At 41.0% G+C, this 10,476-nt stretch overlaps 1 long non-coding RNA gene across 1 annotated transcript in view; it reads left to right on the top strand.

Moving 5' to 3' along the window:
- The first annotated feature begins 3,891 nt into the window (after positions 1-3,891).
- The window catches only part of LOC108449668, a 25,687-nt gene continuing 19,102 nt past the window's right edge, over positions 3,892-10,476 (top strand). The window contains exons 1-2 of the long non-coding RNA XR_001865929.1: positions 3,892-4,042; positions 5,128-5,301. This is a non-coding gene — a long non-coding RNA (uncharacterized LOC108449668). The remainder of the gene's footprint in view (positions 4,043-5,127; positions 5,302-10,476) is intronic.

Raw genomic sequence — 10,476 nt, 5'->3', positions numbered from 1 at the left:
GGAGCAATTTGGAGCTGACCAATTAAGCAAACAGCTAAAATTGAGATGATGAGACTCTTCAACAATATCTTATAGGACCTGTGACAATATTACAGTATAAATTGAAATATGTTTTTGCTTGTTTGTTTATATGGAGTCTGTCTAGGAGTATTCCCAGTGATCCCTGGAGAGCACAGGTAAGAACTGGAAGTCTTCTCAACCTGTGGCTGTTCACAAGCAACAGGCAACAGTATCTACAATTTTCATTATTTGCAATCACTTAGCCTAAACCAAAGGTATGAAATACAGCCTGTATGTGTGTGCCAGGAAATCTTGTCAGCTCAGTGCAGCGAGATTTTCTTCCACAAGGCAGAACAGCTCAGAAATTTCTAAGGTGAATCATCAAGAGTGTCCTTTGGTGAATTTTTATAATAAAGCAGGAGCATTACTAAAGCTTTCAATGATTTACAAGGTGTGTAGGAACTGAGCCTGAACATCTCCAGCACAGTATTCATTATTCATCCGCGTTAGTCAAGCAGAGCTCAGCCTTCCCTGTGCTGCACTGGGCAAGCAAGCAGTGTGTGATTATCCAGAAAGCCAGAGCCAGCCTTGCCACGTGAGGTGATGAGAGCAGGGAGAGAGAAGGGCAGCTCTGCTCAGCCACGGGATGCCAAACACGTCCCAGGACGTGGGGGTTCCTGTGCCACATCCCGCTGTGCTCACACGGGAGCGCAGGAGGTTTTACCTCCCCTGCGATTTTTTCTTCCCTCTTCACCCCACCCAAGTCCAGCACATTTACCTGTGGGTTCAGACCACCTCATTACAATTCCTACACTTTCAGGCTAGGATTTTAATGTGAGGTGTTTCTCTGACCTTGCTCCAGTTTATTTTTACACACCAGGAATGAATTACTGTTATGAATAATGGTGCTTTCAGATATTTTGGGTTAGGAAGGTATACAGAAGAGCTTGGGAAACCAACTTCTTTTCAGTGGTTTAATAGAAGCAGATGGAAATAGGAAAAAAATAGTCTTTTTCACATTATACATTTTAACAGGAAAGCACATGGTGTTTGTACCACTATCTAAACTTTCTTATACAAATCATCTCAACAGGGCATGAAATGAACAGCCATAGTTTCATTCTCCTAAGCTTCCTCCATGAAAGTTTCAGCTTGGATAACCCAGTGTCTCACACCCTAATCAAAAGGTGTTTAAAAATGCAAGTGCCTAACATACATAATCAGATATAGATGTTTTATAACTGCATCCATAGGGATTTTTTGGGCTTATCCACACTGGCCCTAATTGATTGTGACTATCCCCTCACTTTATTTTAGAGCAGTCAGAGAGGCTGGGTCAATTTCTTGCAAGAAAATGGAATTAAATTTGCATTATTTTAACACAGGATGATGAAACAGGCTGGATATAAGGGAAGGTTAAAATCAGGCACAGAACAATCAGTCTGACCCTGCTTACTCACAACTTCCTTGTCCTGGGCTGTACCAGTCAGGGCTACTACAAACACAGATATTAAGCTTCCTTCCATTTTAAGCAGCATTATTAAGAAGGCCTGGAAAAGTGGGACAACTGAGCAGCTTAGTATCTCTCTCACACAATGTGGAGACTAATCTCTCCTGTCTTTACTCAGGACGCTCCTTCTCTGGGCTCTCAGCTGACACCTTTCCCTCAGCCCTGTCTGGGCGAGGGAAGATCTGGGTCCTGCAGTGATTGAGGTCACTGGGGCAGCAAAACAACCACGAGGCTGCAAACCGCGGGCACCTGAGCCTGCTGCAGCCCAGTCACAGCCACTGGCTGACCCACATGGGGACAGGGCAGCCACACAGGCTTCCAGCTGAGCCACACATCCCCACGGATGCCCCAAGGCCACAGAGCTTCTCACTGATCCTCAGCTCTGTGAGAGCAGGAGGCTTTTAAGCATCATTTCTCACTAGGATCTCTGAACAGGGAAGCGCCTCTACCCGTAGTTAAGTGGCTACATTAAATAGGCTACAACAACACTTTCCTCTCTGAGGGCTGTATGGAACAGGATAAGTCTAATCAGGGACTGAAGATTGAAGACTAATATGAATAATCTTTATCCCAATGTCTCCTACATGCATTTTTGCTGATAAAGTTGAGCTAGAAATATGAAAGGCAATTTTAAGGAGAAAAACTTAAAACACAGTTATAAATTAGTGAAGCTAGAGTCAAATGTAACAGTAATGAGTGCAATAAAAAAAGTCAATTTGTTGCATCTTCAGGAGATGAGACTCTGAGAGTAATAAAAGTAACGTACATGCTTAAGTATGAGCAAAGTTAAAGTGACACCAAGGCTCACTTATTTCAGTTCCTCTGCCTTCTGAAATCCTCTCTTAAATCTTAAGGCTTCAGTGACATCTGCTGTTGAAGACCTATTTAATTAATTAGCAGTAATTTAACAGATATTCCCTCTAAGTGAATTCTTCTTCCACGGATTTTCTACTATCCAGCTATATTTGCAAAGATTCCTACCACAACTTTTTAATCTGATCAAAAAACCTCTGAAACCCAGCTCTTTTCTTTTGTTGTCATGTTCATCCAACAAGGTGTTAAATCACTCTTACCTTTTTAAAGCAACAGAATTTTTCTCCCTGCCTTGCTCCTGCCTTTCCCTTCCAATTTTAATACACAGAAATTGCATGAGCACGTATTTAACTGCCAATAAATATATTCCCAATGTGTTCAAATCCATTGGTGGAATACCAACATGGATTTTATGATCAAAAAGCAGCCGTGACAAGAGGAAACATGATCCTAAAGCTTTGTAAGCTAATGCTTCTGTGCTCTCACAGGAGCCTTCAAGAAGCAGGAAACAGGAATTAATCTGTGGTTCCCTTTCATGTGTGACTTTAATGCTTCCAAGAGCAGAACAGAAAGCCTTTAGTCCAAGCAGTCCAAGAAATGCTTAAAGTAAGGCTAAAAGTCTGATTGTTCACCTCAGGGCAGAGACAGAATTATTCAGAACTAAACTCTCTGCACTGCAGGTCACACCTCCAGATACGTGATATGGTGATTTCTATCCTGGATAAAAGGTGTTGTATCAACATAATACTCCAATAACAAAATATAGCCTAGCAGCAGACAGGATGCTGCTGTTTAGTTGCATTTTTTTCTTGTCATTCTGACAAAGAGCCCTTTGTCACATTAAATTAATGGCCTGTGGTGCACTGGAGTTAAAGCCACAGAGCTGGGGGTCCAGAATTTTGCATCCTGCTATAAAATTTGCGGCATGAACTTGAGTAAGGCACAAAGCCAAATCTTCAGAAGTATGCAACATTTCTGGATGTTACACTTCAGACAGCAGATTTGTCTTGCAGAAGAGTCCCCAGAGCAGCAACAGGAGTGACTGGAACATGGGAGTGGTTTGTGCCCAGGAAGCTCTTTAGACCCAGGTCTGCCAAGCTGCTCACCCAGAAATGGGAGTGCTCAGCATTAACGCACCCCTTGGAAATACAAATCTCCTGTCCCCTTTCACAGAGGTGGTGTGCTTGATACAGGAATTCCCCACTGGTTAGGCCCTGTTTGTTGGTTTGTTGGTATTGAGCTGTCAATAATAAAAAGTAAAGTGTGAGGTAAAACCTGAACTACCACAGCCCAAGGCAGAAAGGGACTTTTTAATTTGATTTCATCAAAGTGTTCCACAGGGTAGAAGTGACACTCGAAGGAGTGAAGGAAAGCAGCGAAGGGGAAATCTGCCCCACCAGACTTTCAGTCCTCCACGTCACAGTAAGCCAGTGGAATTTAAACAGTTACTAAGCATAGGATTGTATTGTTTATTTCTAATCTCTTTTAAACTGTGGCTGTGACTGAAACATCCTCTCTCTTGAGCATTTTGACCTTGGATACAGCTGTAGTAAACAGAACTAGTTCAATTTAATGTTTTTCCTCACTGGAGGGGATCCAGGTCCAACTTTAGCACGATTTGGAGATGCTTAAGGGTTCCTGTACAGCTGCCTAGGCAGAGCAGGGTCCAAGGGTATGAAAAATAATTGACTGAGGAGGAGAGACCTCTCTACCAAAGAGGTAAGCATTAGCAATCCATACATTTAAAGAACTGAACTAAGTGGGGCAGGGAATCTAAACACCACTTTAGCTAATCCTTTTAGGAAAAAATTGATGAACAGTGCGGATTTACATAAAAAAAAATAAAAGGGTACAAAAAGAGAAACAAACAAACAAAAAAAGAAGTTTATCTTCCCAAACTGTTTTTACAATGTACTTTAGAGTTGGCTACCTTACACATTGCTATATCTTATTTCATTTAAAAGCGTGTTTTTCATAACACTTTTTGCCAGTATTTATCAACTGAAAAAAGCTGCTTTAATATGGAAAGCTTACTCCAAGGTTATTTCCCTATTTTTGGAATCAAAACCACATAAATGTTGTACCAGTGAGAGGTTTCTCTTGCACAGAATAAGCAAATACTGCTCAGTTTATATTTTGGACTTTGACACTTCTTTAATGAAGTATTGATTGCATTTTTACTTATTTGTATTTCTGTTAGGTTTCTTAAGCCATAAATTACAAAAAATTACAAAGTTATATTTCAAAAAAATGTATCTCTTGTTCTCTAATTAAACATTTATTCTTATTCTCAATTAAATATTATATTCTAACATATAAGGTCTAATTAGTAACATTCTATTAGCATTATTTAACATTATGCTAAGCCATACAATACATTACCCAAGAAATTTTCTTCCACATTTGGACTGTATGAAAAAGTCTTCCTTAACTGATTTATTTTTCCTTTTCGACAGAAGTGGGATTTGGGTAATAATATACTCCTCTTCTAAAATTCCTGATACTCCAAAATAACATATAGATCCAAAAAAACCCCTTATTTCAGTTTATATGGCAGTAGATTTTCATTATCAAATAATTTACAGTGAGTTTAAATCAGGCTTTTCAATATATGTTCTTCTTTCTATAACTTCCACTAGCAATTAAAGACTCCACCCATGAGTGGAATACTTAAACACAAAGTCTCTGATTATCACCAAGACCTTGACTGCTAATTGCACATTTTCACAAAAGTGAAACATTCTGAGTTTGACTTGCAAAAGCCACTGCAAGACTGTAACACTTCCTTGCTTCCAATTTTTCAGGACCCCATGAGACTCCAGCTGGGAGTCCCTGGAGACAGTTCTGCATCACATCCCTGATTTCATGTCCCCCCACAGCCAGGCACAAAGGAACCCAGGCTGCTTTAGCCCTTGCTAAGAGGTCAGAGTGCAATAGGACGCTGTCCCCTGAAAGCTGGGAAGGGGCTGAATACAGAGGTGGGTAAAACTTGAAATACCCTGTTTTCTCAGATTTGTCATGAACCCTTTCACTTATTTATCCAGCTGGTTTAGACATCCTTCCCCCTTTCTGCATCTGCTGTAGTTGATGTGAAAAGCCTCCATTCACTTTTCCATTCCCTTGAAGTTATGCCCCAAAGTTATCATCTCTTTTGAAATTATTTAAACACTCTTTTTTCAGTCCTTTGCCTTGCAAAAATGACCGGAAATATGAGATCAGAGGGGAAGCTACTATGCCAATACCTGTTGAAGTCCAAGACCACCCAAACCAATACATGAGTTTGAGTAATGAAGCATTCATCTGAGTGAACTGTTAGTTCTATTACTTGCAAGTGAATATGAAAGAATACTTAGCTAAAGATTCCAGCTAACACATTTATGACAATTCTGAGTGAAAATTTACCCAAACATTACAATGACCTAAAGGAGAACTAAAATGATTGCCCTGCAGAAGCCCAGCTCACTCCCATTTGTGTGATAGACTGAAGTTTGAAACACCACAGTCCTAGAAACACCCTTGAGCATACTTCTTGAAAAGGCTGGAAGGAACAGATGGCTTTTGAACCCTGATGCTATTGGTGCTGTCGGCATGATGGAGCACTGTACCCTCATTTGTACTGATTGGGGTCAAATCAGCTCTAGCCTGTAATTTACCCTAACCACTGAGTCCTTTTTGCTAATTAGAATATCTGTCATTACCTATTCCTACAGTAATGATAACCTACTGAACTCTAATGAATCGATCCCATCTGCCTTGCTGTGCATATCCTTGGCCATTCCGCTGCTCAGAACCAAAAGAATTCACCGTGGCACACAAGCCAGCAATCACAAGTGCTGCTCCTTGTATTGGGATGTAAATGGAGCAGTTATCCTGGGCTGGGCTGTGATTTTCTGCAGGATTTTATTACTGAAGGGTTTGCAAGGCCATTCCCATGAGAACCTTTGGCAGCCTGCACAGCTAAACACGACATACAAAGGCACAGGCGCTGTTCTTCAGCCAAGAATTGATGGTCTTGTGTGAAGGAGAGAGGTGAAGGGCACCCAACAGCTGCAGTCCATCCAAACCCCAAACTTTAAACTCCAGACAGTTCATCCATTACAGACTGAATTCTCCCAGCTTTGACACCTGGGTTAGATCAGAGGCATCTGAGCATCACCCCAACAGGTAACAGATGTGATCCTGGCAGCTCTTACAGAGTGATGTTCAGAGCCCTCACAGTGCAATTATGTCCTGGAACGCTGCTGGAATAGTTCATTTGATCCTACCAAAGATGCCTTCCAGGCAGGAGCGCTGTGGAAGGCCCACGTGCCATGTGTTAAGCTCAAAAACAATTTGGAAACTGCTGCTTATTTAAAGAGGATTTAACTACTGATTCCAGCTCATTCTGCCATGGACAGGAGCGTTTTGCAGGATAAAGAGGACAACAGCAGTTAGATTACTAACATTGCATCCGGTTTAAAAACAGTTTTCACAGGTCTACATTTGGTGGGAGAAGAGATTTGCTATATTTTTTCCCCCCATGACTGTGCATATTCAATATAGTTTATTGACTTCTATTTTTTCCCTTCACGCTTTTCTTCTTGCTTTCATGCACAAATTGCTGTTTCTTTAGTTGTGTTGAAAAAAGCTCAGGAATTAACTGAATGGATTCAAAATTTCTAGAAACAGTTGTGTATTTGATCCAGCACTGACTACAGTGCAGGAGGCTGCATTTTTCTGGAGGAGGTCTGCTCATCCCCATGAGCATGTGTTGGAATAGAACACTATCAGCAGCCACAACGAGAGAGTTTTAGGGAATCTGGAGACCATGGCCATGTTTCTTGAACCCAAGCCACTGGCCACACATTTGCCTCCTGAAAGGATGGCAAAGAAAGCACACACACCCTTCTAAATGATGTTTTTAAATTTTTGCCCATAAGTAAAATTTTACTGTAAAACTGGACAGCAGCTGTAGTGGTACAGGGAGACAACTTGAACTAGGAAAATGATAGCTAGATTGGGAAAATTTAGAAATAACCCTTATCCTTTACATTATCCTTCAACTCAGAAAAAAATCCTTTCCCATTAACTCAGAGCAGATCCCAGGTGTCTGAATGAGTTACAACAGCGCAGCAGAGCTGCACAGAGGTTGCTTAGTTGTGCATATCAGCAGTGGCAGAAAAAATCTGCTTTGATCAGCCCCACAAGACCTTTACGGGAATATTCTCTTTCCTCATGAGGCTATTCTGTGACACACAGCCTAGTTATGCTGGCAGGAAGATTTGAAGTCTCAAGACTGGCTGCTCTGGGTTGGCCTGCAATTATACTGGTGGCTGAGAGGGAGGATTGATTAAATTGTTACATTCTTTTGGCTAAAACACAGTTGGGCTGACTTCATGTGCAGCTCAAGAGTGAAAAGAGATGCTTCTAGCTTTTCAAGCTCCTCATAATTCACCCTAAATTAATCACCTCTATCATTTCCCAAAGGAAAGGCTTAGGAGCATTTGGCACATGAAACGTTTTCCAACCAACTCTGCATTGCTAGGTCTTGGCAAAAAACTCATATATAATTTCCAGGTCCAGATATTTGCTTCTGGAGCATGAAGAACAAAAGGCTTGTTTCTGGATTTCTCCACTGGATGTGTGTTCTGTGGATCTGTGGATCTCAGTGATCTGCCAATAAAACACAGATGCAGCAACAACCCCCAGATATTTTGTCAGGATCAGACTGATGAACAACTGGAATTCTGTAGTGACAGATTCCATACCAAGTTCTCCAGAACGGATGCACCAGGGATGAATTTTTATAGGACGGGATATTAGATCAGTGTTGTCCAGCTGGCCTGAGGCTCTCTTGGGTCCCACAAGCCCAATGGCAGCAGGAACACCAGTGTCCCATCAGTATTAATTATGAAAAGAACAAGTTGCTTTCTAACAGCTTGATATACTATTTTCTTTCCAATCTTTCTAATCTGGAGTTAGCAAAGGAATAGATGGAAACTGCCAGCTCCGACACAACCTCAGGGCAGGATCTGGTGATGGCTTCTTACACAACTGCACCAACCAGGCAGAGTTCAGGACGTGTTGGACAATGCCCTAAGGCACAGAGTGTGACTCTTGGGGTTGTCCTGTGCAGGGCCAGGAATTGGACTTGATGGTCCTTGTGGGTCCCTTCCAGCTCAGGATATTCTGTGATTCTAGGAACTGAACAGCAGGCTTTACCTGGGACTTGAACATTGTGTTACACTTTTTCATTTCTTGGCTTCTCTGAGATTTTAAAATTCAAAAGCTGTGCTTAACTATTACCTGTAATAGAATCCAGCTCTATTAACTGTACTGTAAGGAAATACATTCATGTTCACAGAATAATTATCATATGACTTAAAATAAAACTTGACCTATACTTAATTACTCATATAATGGAAATCTCATTGTACTTGTACATCGTCTATTTATACTTCTCAAACTTCTACATAAAATCAGTATTTTATGTAGGTCTGAACTATTTTACCTAATGAATATTTGATACCATAACTGGGACTAATTCAGACAGAGAATTACCACACTGTACCCTCTAAAACAAACAAAAATCCAACCTAAAAAAAACCTAACAAAAAACCCAAAAAACAAACAAACAAAAAAAAAAAACCACCAATAAAAAAACAAGATCTGGCTTTCTCTGGTGGGTTGACCCAGGCTGGATATGAGGTGCCCACCAAAGCCCTTATTTGAAAAATATTAATGAGTTATTTTGCCATAACTGTTATGGCTATAATTACACACGTTATTCTCCCTTGTCTATCAATGATAACTCACCTATACTTAAATATTTCTGCTTCATCCTGACAGATACATAGATACTAACTTAATCTTTTTGCATTACCTTACTAATGTAGAGCTTGTAATCACTAAACACTTTTTAGTCAATGTGGTGCTATACAGCAGTGCCAGATAGAACGCTCAGAGCCAATCACTCTGCAGGAAAAGCTTCAGATGGCTCTTGGCAATATTCTGGCACCAGTGACGAAAAAGGGCAAATGCAGTGCAGTCTAGAGGTACAGATTTGCATAATATACTGCTTCAAGCTGCCCAAGCAGAACTGGAATAGCTTTCAGGGTCTGTCTTCATGGTGTTAGAATGGCAATAACAGGGGTTGCTCTAATGTTTTATCTAAAGCCACAGAGCTACAGTTTTCAGAGGAGCCTATGAAAACAAAGCACAGTGGAACATACCCATGGACACTTGCTGAAATCCCTTGCAAAACCAAAGCTTTGGATAACAAGTAAGTTCAGGAAAACCTTCCTGCAAAAGTAAGAGACCCTCCCAGTTCTTCCCCCACTAATTTCCAGACAGTTTGATGTATAACCTTAGAAAGGAAGCACTATTAGCATACTGTGGAGCTGCAAGTGTTAGCAATTACTTCCAGCATGAGCGTGGACAAACATTTTGCCAGCAAACCCAAGGGCACACTTATACTGCAAAAGCTTTTAGGTCCCATCAGCTTCAGGAATACTCCTGATGTTTCCCACAATGTCAATTCCAGCAAGACTTTGCTTTCACACTTTTCAATTACCACAGCTGCGTATTAAAGTGCAGAGCACAAACTTTTCCTTCTAGGCCATGGCAGTGAATGTTTACGGAAGGTCTAAACTATTATTTACAGTAGTATTTGCTTACAAATGTGCAAACAGAGTTTAAGTACACCAAGTCAAGCTCTGCAGTGCTGCCTGTGTGTTGTTCACCATTGGTACGTTCTGTCCTTAGCAGGGAGCTCCTCTTGTACCACCAGAAGAGCCAGAAAAGCTTCTCCACGTGCTAAGGAAGCACCAGGTATCAGAGCCACATGGGTTAATGGAATGGGCCAGGGAATTGATTTGTCTGCAGCGATACAGCAGAACGATGCACCACAGGATGACACTGCAGAATGAGGGAGTTGCACCCCAAGGGATCCAAGAGGAATTTTCCTGGTATCTGAGCACTCTATATAGCTATCTAAAATAGATTTTAATGTGCTTACGAGACTGAAAAGGACCTCTATAAGGGCATCCAGCAAATTCTGCATCAATAAAATGTTTGCCACACAGAAGTTTAACTTGCAAATGCTACAGAATTTTCCTTATATTTAATACAAGGGACAACAGCTACAGGACAGTGATAGAAAATTAACCAAAGCT

The sequence above is a fragment of the Corvus brachyrhynchos genome, unplaced genomic scaffold (genome assembly GCF_000691975.1).
Source record: "Corvus brachyrhynchos isolate BGI_N302 unplaced genomic scaffold, ASM69197v1 scaffold279, whole genome shotgun sequence".
Classification (NCBI taxonomy): domain Eukaryota; kingdom Metazoa; phylum Chordata; class Aves; order Passeriformes; family Corvidae; genus Corvus; species Corvus brachyrhynchos.
The sequence above is the reverse complement of the archived record's forward strand: the minus strand, read 5'-3'. Positions and strand labels throughout refer to the sequence as shown.